The sequence below is a fragment of the Halyomorpha halys genome, unplaced genomic scaffold (genome assembly GCF_000696795.3).
Source record: "Halyomorpha halys isolate HHAL.00 unplaced genomic scaffold, Hhal_1.1 Scaffold1707.1, whole genome shotgun sequence".
Classification (NCBI taxonomy): Eukaryota; Metazoa; Arthropoda; class Insecta; order Hemiptera; family Pentatomidae; genus Halyomorpha; species Halyomorpha halys.
Genome location: NW_027110468.1, coordinates 132356 through 141918, shown reverse-complemented (window position 1 = coordinate 141918; position 9563 = coordinate 132356). Strand labels below are relative to the sequence as shown.

Genomic DNA, 9563 nt, shown 5'->3' with positions numbered 1-9563 from the left:
GAGCAACTTGTATTGTAACCTTTCCTTCCAAAACTTCATGTAATTGTTTACTTCTAAGTTTTTAGAAGTAAACAATAACAGTTCAGTAATTTATTACAACATGCTTAAAATAAGTGATAAGTAGAAGTGTAAAAGTTTGGCTACTGATTATACTTTTTAAAAAGTCAAAAACACGAAAAAGAAAAAAAGAAAAAAAACTACGAGTAAGTAACCTAACACGACAACAAATAAAACGGTGAAAAGCTCAGCTAGTCTGTTTCGTGATGTCATTCTCCTTTTAACAGACCTAATAACAGACTCTCAGCCATGTTACATGTTATATTGTTTTTACTTGGTAAAAGAAGGAAATATTTCTCCATTTTACATAAGTTTTACCATTTAACACGCTTTGACATGTTAAACTAAAGATCATGAATACCCCTAATGTTAAATACAGAACGTTTCACTTTTCAAATGTCAACAACTAAAATATAAATGAGTCCACCAAAAATGTATTTCAGTACCATTAGCCTATCCTTCCTATCTCAATCTGTCAAAGAGATGTGATTTCTAAAGTATTCCACAAGTACTCATATCATTAGTCGCGAAAAATCGCTTATCGGCAATCATTACGCAATCGGCAAGCTATGTGGACAAGAACAATTAATAAGTTAAGCAAATACTCGGTACCTCAGGCAATCCATATCCAATGCTACGCCCAAGAGGACCTAATGCAAGTTACTTTATTTCGAAGAGATATTAAGATAAGGAACAAAACAAAATAAGATACCTACAAAACCTAGTATCATTATTATTCTAGCTTTACTATTCCGCACCATTTTTTTTTTTTTTTTTTAAAGGTATTAAAGATATTTTTAAAATCGGTTACTCCTCCAAACATAGTGGTATATTAGTAAGGTTTGTTTAATAACAATATATCTTTTAAAACGGAAAGCACGGAAAAGGAGCCTAATCATCAATAGGTAAAACAATATCAAATTATAGACTGTTTACGAAGGAAAGAAGTTGAAATAGAAAACGAATATTATTTTTTTTTTTTAACTGAAATCTAACTGCAATACGGAAATTTGTTGTTTAATTAAGTAAAAGATCCTTCTCCTAAATTAGATTGGAATTATTATAAACGAGGAGTTAATAGTAAAACCTCAATGTCCTTTGTAATAGGCAAAAGTGGTTATAACAATACGGTAATTAGAAAATGAAGTGGATTCGAATTCTAAAAGAACAGACTAGTTAGGAATCTCTAGTAATCTCGTTTAATTAAATACCTGACACTAACTTGAATAGCTTTGAAATAACACAACCTCTAGCTGTTTGTAAATTCCCTAAACCTTTAGTCAAATTAAATTACATCTATCACATTATTTATTATAATGACCCCCAACCATGGTTAGGCCAGTATAGGACACTAATGGTGGCCGAAAAAGAAAAAAACAAAAAAAACTTATAACATTGTGTTTGGAGTAGTATTCCACTTTAGCAACGGAAAGTGGACAGAGATGAGAAACTGGAGAAAGGACAACTCATGAAATCTGAGGAGAATGTTGGTAGAAAGGCGACCGTATCTACTACTCGTAAATTAAAACGTAAAATAGAAGCATGGCGGTCTAACTGTAAGAGAGGTAAAAGAAGTGAGGTGCCTAGTAAACACTGGGAGTTCCAACACCATCATGTGCCGGAAAACCTTTGAGAAACCTAGCGGCGGAGAGAAGAGACGCCAGATTTAGGAATGCCAATATAAATTACTAACCTTGGACGGTAGAGATATGATTAAAACGATGGGATCTAGCAGGGATAACTTAAAGGTGCATATTGCAGAAAGCAAGCCTAGGAAATAACACAATAAAAAATCGAGTTGAAGCAATCAAGCAAGCAGAGGACTGTAAACATAGACTTGGGAAGTAATACTAGGAAATTTTTTTAAAGATGTAACCGGTAAAAAATGTACATGAGATTGCGTTAAACAAGATATAGTAACGTGCGTAAAAGAAAGGAGAAACCAGGCGCTGCGTCAACACATCCTGGAAGAGATTGATAGCTTTAAAGCGTCAAGGTATAATCATAAAAAAATGGCTAAAATTGTGTAAAGACTAATCTATGTTGGGTCAAAAATATATAAAATTTTGGGCCACACTATTTCAAAAGAGGGAGTCAAATCTGACGTTAACAATGTCGTAGCTTTACGGAAAATGGTGAACCCAATAGAAGTAAAAGGAATCCGAAGACTCTTAAGAACACTGAATTATAACATGTGGTTCGTGCCAGAAATGACAGAGTAACTCATGCCTCTTAACAATCTCCTCAAAAATAGTAAGAAAGTGGTTACAATCCCCGTAGTGGAGAATGGCATCCGGAAGTGTATGGCACCAAGAGAGCCAGTGTATGGAGAGCCAGTACTCACGCTCCCTGAGTGGACCCCGCTAGAGGAGTAAAATTAAGGAATTGCAGAGAACGAAGACAGAGGCGAATTGTTACCAAGTGAGATTCGAAAGGAAGTTAATGCAGTTAATAGTCAATGATAAGAAATATCATATTATTTGAAAACAAGAACCTTCAGATCGAAAAAGATTTATTGCTTTATGGAAAAAGTAACATTGCGATGATTTGGTCGCAGCAAGCAGTAAATCCGGAAAACCACACCCTATATACGTCGTGAATGCAGTAATTTGGGAGAAGTTCAAGAGGTTGTGGAGGTCAGAGCAAATCGGGATAGACAGGAAACTTGTCAGATGTAACCTGATGATGGACACAAGGCGAGATGAACCATCGTGGGATTATTGCGATGTTGCAGGCGATGCGACGAAGGTATTTATAGTGGGGAATGAACAGAACGGTAACAAAGAACATTTGGAATTGTAAAGTCTGTCTTTAAACAAAATATGATAGACACCGACCAAGAGGAAAACAAGGAAAACACCTACCGTCGATACGCCACTGAAGGACCTATAGATCGATACCTTTACACGGAGGAATTATAAATGGATCACAATGATCAATCTTTTTATTATGGCAGCGATAGCATACCAGATTCGAATCAGATCGGCGGAGGCTGTGTTGGAAGCTTTTTGAATTTTGTTCCAGTTCTACAGAATTCCAGATCGCATCTCGTCAAGTGGAGGTATGAAGTTTGATAATGCCATTATTCCACCCCTAGAGGTCACATGTCACTTTAACACCCCGCAGCACCCTAAAAGTAGCTGGGTATAAAGTGGCCTCATAGCCGCACTTAGCGACCATTTGTAGTTGTTTATAAGTTTATGAATGATATGGAGAGGACGTTATTAGTTTAGAGTATTTATAAGTAAACTTATAAGCAACTAAAAAATTGTCTCACCTCTTCACCTATTTCTTCACAATCCCCTCTATCTCCTTATACAGGTCACTACCATATAACCCCTTTCTTTCAGATAGCATCCAAAAATTCTTACGTTCCGTTATAACTAACCTTCGTATTGCTTTCCAGCCTCACAAAAAAACTGTCTAATATCTACTCTCAACTTAAAAACACTATCCATCTCCTACACAGATCACATGTCGTTTACGGCATCCCTTACTCTATTCCCAATTGTAATTATGCTTACTTCGGCGAAACAAAAAAACTCTTAAAAGACCGCATCACACAACATAAATATTCTGATTCCTCACTACTAATTATTCTGCCTCCAAATTTTCAGAACATTTTCTATCACTTAACCATTCCTTTAATTTTGATAATAATTATACTTGCCACAGTTCGTTACCATAACAAAAGGCTAATCTCTGAAAGCTTCTATATCAAACCTACTTCCGTCAATTTAAAAACCAACAAATCAGAACAGATCTTATCGTAATTTTTTTTTTTTTCGCAAATGTTCTTTAATAATTTTTAAATCATTTGTCGTCACCCTTTTTATACATTTCCTTTTAAATAATTTCAAGTTTATTATCTTTACTCTTCCAAGTAATATTTAAGTATTACTTCATCTCATTTAACGTTATTTTAACGCAGAATCTTGCCACACCTGGATGTCCGACGTCTTCCTAGCCAGGTGTGTCATTTATTTATTTCATAAATTATGTTATTTTGCTTACATATTTAATTACCTATATATATACGTTTTATTTCTCTCTTCATTCATTACTTTATTTTTATCTATTTTAATTCTGTACAATTATTTACTTTAATCATCTATATATCCTTTTACCCATTGGTTGTTATTTTGTTTTTAGTCCTGAGCCTAGAAAGTCTGGCCGAAATGTTAACACTAATCATTTTTTTTTAATCTTATTTCAGTTTTCCTCTGACCACACAACCTACCTATCTTCTCATATATATTATCCACGATCAACTATCTTCTCATCATTACAAATAATTAGGTTTTGATAGGGGCAAGGAGTTACAGAAGTATGAGGGATCATTCAGGGTTATAATTATTAGGAAACAAAACCCCATGACTATTGAGAGCATTAAAATACCCAAGAAACGCAGAACGGTTCACTTTGAACAACTGAAGCTTCCACTGGCAGTAAAACCTAACCAAGAGTAAATTTGAGTGTCCTCTTCCTAATCTCTGATGCTTTGTTACCATTATTTCGCACTAATTCCGCGAATGTGATACAAGTGAGGTATTATGCTTTTGTACTTATTTTTCTTTTATTACCTTTAGTCATTCTACTTTAAGAAGTCTTACGTTATGTCTGTATAATACAGGCGGAGAAAGAGTTTAGTTTCATTTTTTTTTTTTTTTACATTATTATTATTATTGAAATTTTGTAGTATATTTATGTATTGCATGGATAGTTTACATGGAATGTTACACACTGATTTGTAAAGCATCTTTGGTCAAATCTGACATGTGTATTTGTATTAATTAATAATCAAAATATGTTCAGCTCATAAATAAAGGTCTATATATATATATAATTTATAAAACAATCAGTTGTTCTTGGAAACGGTCAGAGGTGGTTGAATAGAGGTTAAGGAAAAGACAAATCATTAACTAGTCGATTGTGGTTGTTAACAAAGTCCATATATTACTAAACTGGTTAATACAAACTTCAGAAGCAAAAAAGCTAATTACATCATTAACAGTGTCGAGAAAAATTTAAAAGAGTTACATCTATATTTGAATGCATCATTTTTTAATATTTTTTTTCTGAACTCCTAGAAAGAAAAATAATAAACAATTAAATATATACCATGGTGTAATGGTTTTTATTTTTTAAATATAATTTTAACATTATTATGAATAAAGTTACAAAAATAACATATTCACATCTGTGTGTTCAAGTCATCAACACATCACATGTGTAAGTTGTAAACATTTCAATTAATGAGAAGAATGTTCTCATATTTCATTAGATGTATCTATAAAACCAAATTCCCATCTTTTATTTGATTTCTCAATTAATATTTATTAATAACATCCCATTCGTTGCAGAATTGGCCCAAAACAGATACGCGTATTTTCATTCCAAACTCCTTAACCATCCCAAATCATTAATTCTTAATCTTTCATATTTAACAATCTCTGATAATCCTCCAAGGCGTCTGAAATAAAGATGGCCACGGGACCTTCTAATTTAAATTAATGTTTGAAGTACCACCGATGGGTGGTTCCTTCCCAAGATTTTCGAGTGTATATGAAACATACAACATATTTACTTATTGTATTATTTTGAACAGTTGTAAATTTCATTAAATAAATAAAATAAAAAATAAATATATTTATAAACGTTCATGTTGAAATACTTTTGCTCACACCTGTCTCTCCACTTCAACGTTAATAAACATTATAAATAATGTTTATTCATTATCAATTATAAGAATGGGGAAATTTTCTTTCTTGCTTTTTATGTTGTTTGTTAATCTAATATGTACTAAATTTATAATAAAGTTTATTCTTAAATAAAACAAATTTGATCTTTTTTTTTTTCTCAACTTTATTCTTTACACCTTTTCCAACGTTTCGACCCTAAGGTCATTCTTAAGGATACCTTCATGTTGATGTCATTTTCTTTTTTCAAATCTTAAAAATGCAGGCTAATTGCCTTTGTCCCTTATAACCTTTTCTAAATAACTTTTTCCTAGATTTAAACCTTTTTTAAAAACTTTTCTTCCTTACTTCATTCACATTTGCAACTTACAACAGAACCTACCTTCAACAGGTTATTTTTAAGTTGTTCTGTTTTAAGTTGCAAATGTGAATGAAGTAAGGAAGAAAAGTTTTTAAAAAAGGTTTAAATATAGCAAAAAGTTATTTAGAAAAGGTTATATGGGACAAAGGCAATTAGCCTGCATTTTTAAGATTTGAAAAAAGAAAATGACATCAACATGAAGGTATCCTTGAGAATGACCTGAGGGTCGAAACGTTGGAAAAGGTGTAAAGAATAAAGTTAGAGAATAGAGAAAAAAAAAAGGATCAAATTTGTTTTATTTAAGAATAAACTAAACCACTCTCAAAGAACAAAATATAAAATAATTAATTTTATAATAAAGGTTTGTAGCATTATTTTAGTAACCTTAATTATTAATTTACATCTATTCTTAAGATAATAAATATAAGTAAATAAGAATAGTAATCTTAACATCCATTCATAACATAATAAATCTAGAAACATATATTACTTTCAGAACATTTATAGATAAAGACATAGTAATAAACTCATGCGGTGACTTATGTTATATTTTTTGTGTAACAAACATGCACCGAAAGTAACACACACATGCTGAAGGATGAAGTGGTACATGTATGGTTTTAATGTGATGTATTGAAGAGAAAATACATTAATCTACAAACACATTATTAGACAAAATCATAACCCATTAAACTCCAAGATGGCAATCGATTATTAAAATATTTTACAGTTTAATAGTAATAACAAAGAAATAAAGGTATTTAGGCAAAACATATTCCAGATATTTACGTGTTTCAAAATAATACCAGGATCAGTATTCAGTGTATTCCTCTTATTTTTTCCAAAACTCAGATAAACGTCACTCGATGTATAAATGTAGGCATGAATAAATTAATCAAATATAAAAAAGGACTGTTTTAACAAATTTTCAAGAATTTGAACAAGATAAATATAAAAAAAGAGTAGTCAAAATAGATATGCAGATAATATCAAACATAATTCAAATAAAAAAATAAAGTAAGATCACTAGGTCAACAATTTAAGTTAGAGCACAAATTATTCAAAATGGTATGCTTAAATTATATACTAAAAGATTTTAGAAAATAATTTGTTTTAAATCAATAAAATGAGCATTAAAAACAAAAAGTATTTGCACGTTTCAAAGATAAACATTTTGATAACGAACAAAACCCCCAGTGGTTATTATTATTTTTATCAGATAATAGTCTCAACGGTTCAGTTAGCAAAGACAATACAATGACTAGTCAGATAGTTCATTTTTTTATGTTATTTTATTAATTTCTTTTTTATTAAAGATGTCATAGTTAATTGCAGAGCCAAAAATCAAGGTTAATTATAATAGAAAGCTCGTTCATTAAACGAGACTAAAAAATATTACAAAGTAATGAAAAACAGTAAAAATTATTAAATTGAAATGTATAGTAAATTTCTGAAATATCAAAAAAAAAAAAATGAATAGTAAATTTCTGAATAGATCGGTAATGAAGCTTATTAAAAAATATCGTTCATTGGAGCTCATAAATATTAAACTAAGCAGAATTTGATTTATTCCAATTTTGAACAAGTATCTACACATTAAAAATAAACAATGAAATAATAAATTCCAAATAAAGTGAACACAAAGTAAACCAATAAACATTTTCTGAACTTTGAGATACTCAAATTATTATTTAAGCAGCAGGAATCCGGGCCGAAGTGTTGTCGCATACCTTCAACACATAAAACTGGTTTCGATATAGAAACTTGACAGCATTTAAAAAATGCGATTAAAAACCAGATCCATTAATTTATAATGTTAAAAATACAAGTTCTATTAATATTTTTAATTCTTCGGAAAAAATATTTATTGACTTTACACAATATAATGAAGTAGTGAAATGTGTCGCATGATTGAAGCAACATGGGATATGAAGAGCTAGGTTTAGAAGCATAGGAGAGAAATAAAACTGACAAATATGTAATATAAGTAATATCAACAATATACCTAAGATATGAAAGCAAACAGTTTAAAACGAGGGAGACATAATCTTGTAATACTAACAGATAACACTAACAGATACCTTAGATGGGGCGTGGAATATTTCTTGAAGAACGGTAAACCCCTGCGTCTTTTATGTTACTTTATTGGCAAACTGGTTTGAGGCAGGCATCTGTGAAGGATATTTGAAAGGGCAAAGAGTGCAATCAAGCACAATACACCTACGATTGCACAGATTTTGTCTCACCACACAATGCACCAAATATATTACATATTTAGCTGCATAAAATTTAAATTATTGGACAAAATGTCGAGTTTGAATTAGGTTTAGACTTTAACACAGCTGAAATTACACCATACTCTTACCCTTGGGATATAAAATTCAGTAGAATATGCAATAACTAGACAAAACGAAATTGATTAGAAAATAAAGGAGGGAAATGCTGGTTATGTTTTTACTTCAAAATTGCTTTAGCTCACGCTTTCTATTCACAAACTTAAAAGTTAGAATTTACCAAACTATTATACTTCCTACTGTCACGGATGTGAAACATAGCCTTTTACATTTAAGGAAAAACAGCGCCTAAAGGTTTTTTTAAAATAAAGTATTATGTAAAATATTAGGACCGAAAAAGGATGAGTTAACCGGACAATTTAGAGAGCTAAAAAAACAACGAATTGAGTACTGCACCCAGTAAATATAATGCGGGTTATAGCATTGCGGCGTATAACGAACGGATTCCTGAAATGTTAACCACTGAACCGACGAGCAATGTCCCTGGGTAGACCGAAGTATAGGTGGGAGGACTGCGTCAAGACTGTTCTGGTAGATTTGGGTTTGGAGGGGCGTCACTGGACAGAAATATATAGATAGCGAAGGGTGGCATCGATTTAATTTCATTTCATATATTTGCCATAATGGAAATTTGAAGACAAGTATTAGTTGAAAGAACTTCTTTCAAAAGATTCTTATTAAATATTCGCAAATAATAATACATATATATATTTCTGAGAGGAAGAGCAAAATAGAGGACAGAATAGGGTGTTCGATTATGTCTGTCCAATTAAATACTTTAAATATTTTAGAAAATATAAGTTTTGATTTGTGACAATCGTGTACCATAAATAAATACACTGCACTTACAATCGACAAAACATATCATATATCGACTCAGTCAAAGGTGTTATGAGATGCAATTGATTTTTCAGAACACTGAACAGCATTCATATCAGGCAATGCTCAGAAAAAAGTTCATAAAATAGTACCTTTCTTTTGTTTGGAAACAGAGAAGGGTCTACTGTTCTTTGGTTCATTAAATTATATTAGATTATAAAAAATTTATAATTATTGTTTAACAAAATTTTTAGATAAGTTCTGGTCAAAACACATCCGGATTTTATTTCACCTACCTTATTCAATGCAGTTTTTTTGGTTTTATTTAGAAAG

The 9563-nt window shown here is 31.2% G+C and overlaps 1 protein-coding gene across 4 annotated transcripts in view; it reads right to left on the bottom strand.

The window, feature by feature from the left end:
- Positions 1 to 9563, bottom strand: part of LOC136796065 (uncharacterized) — a 78627-nt gene that overhangs the window by 19598 nt on the left and 49466 nt on the right. The window lies entirely within an intron of this gene.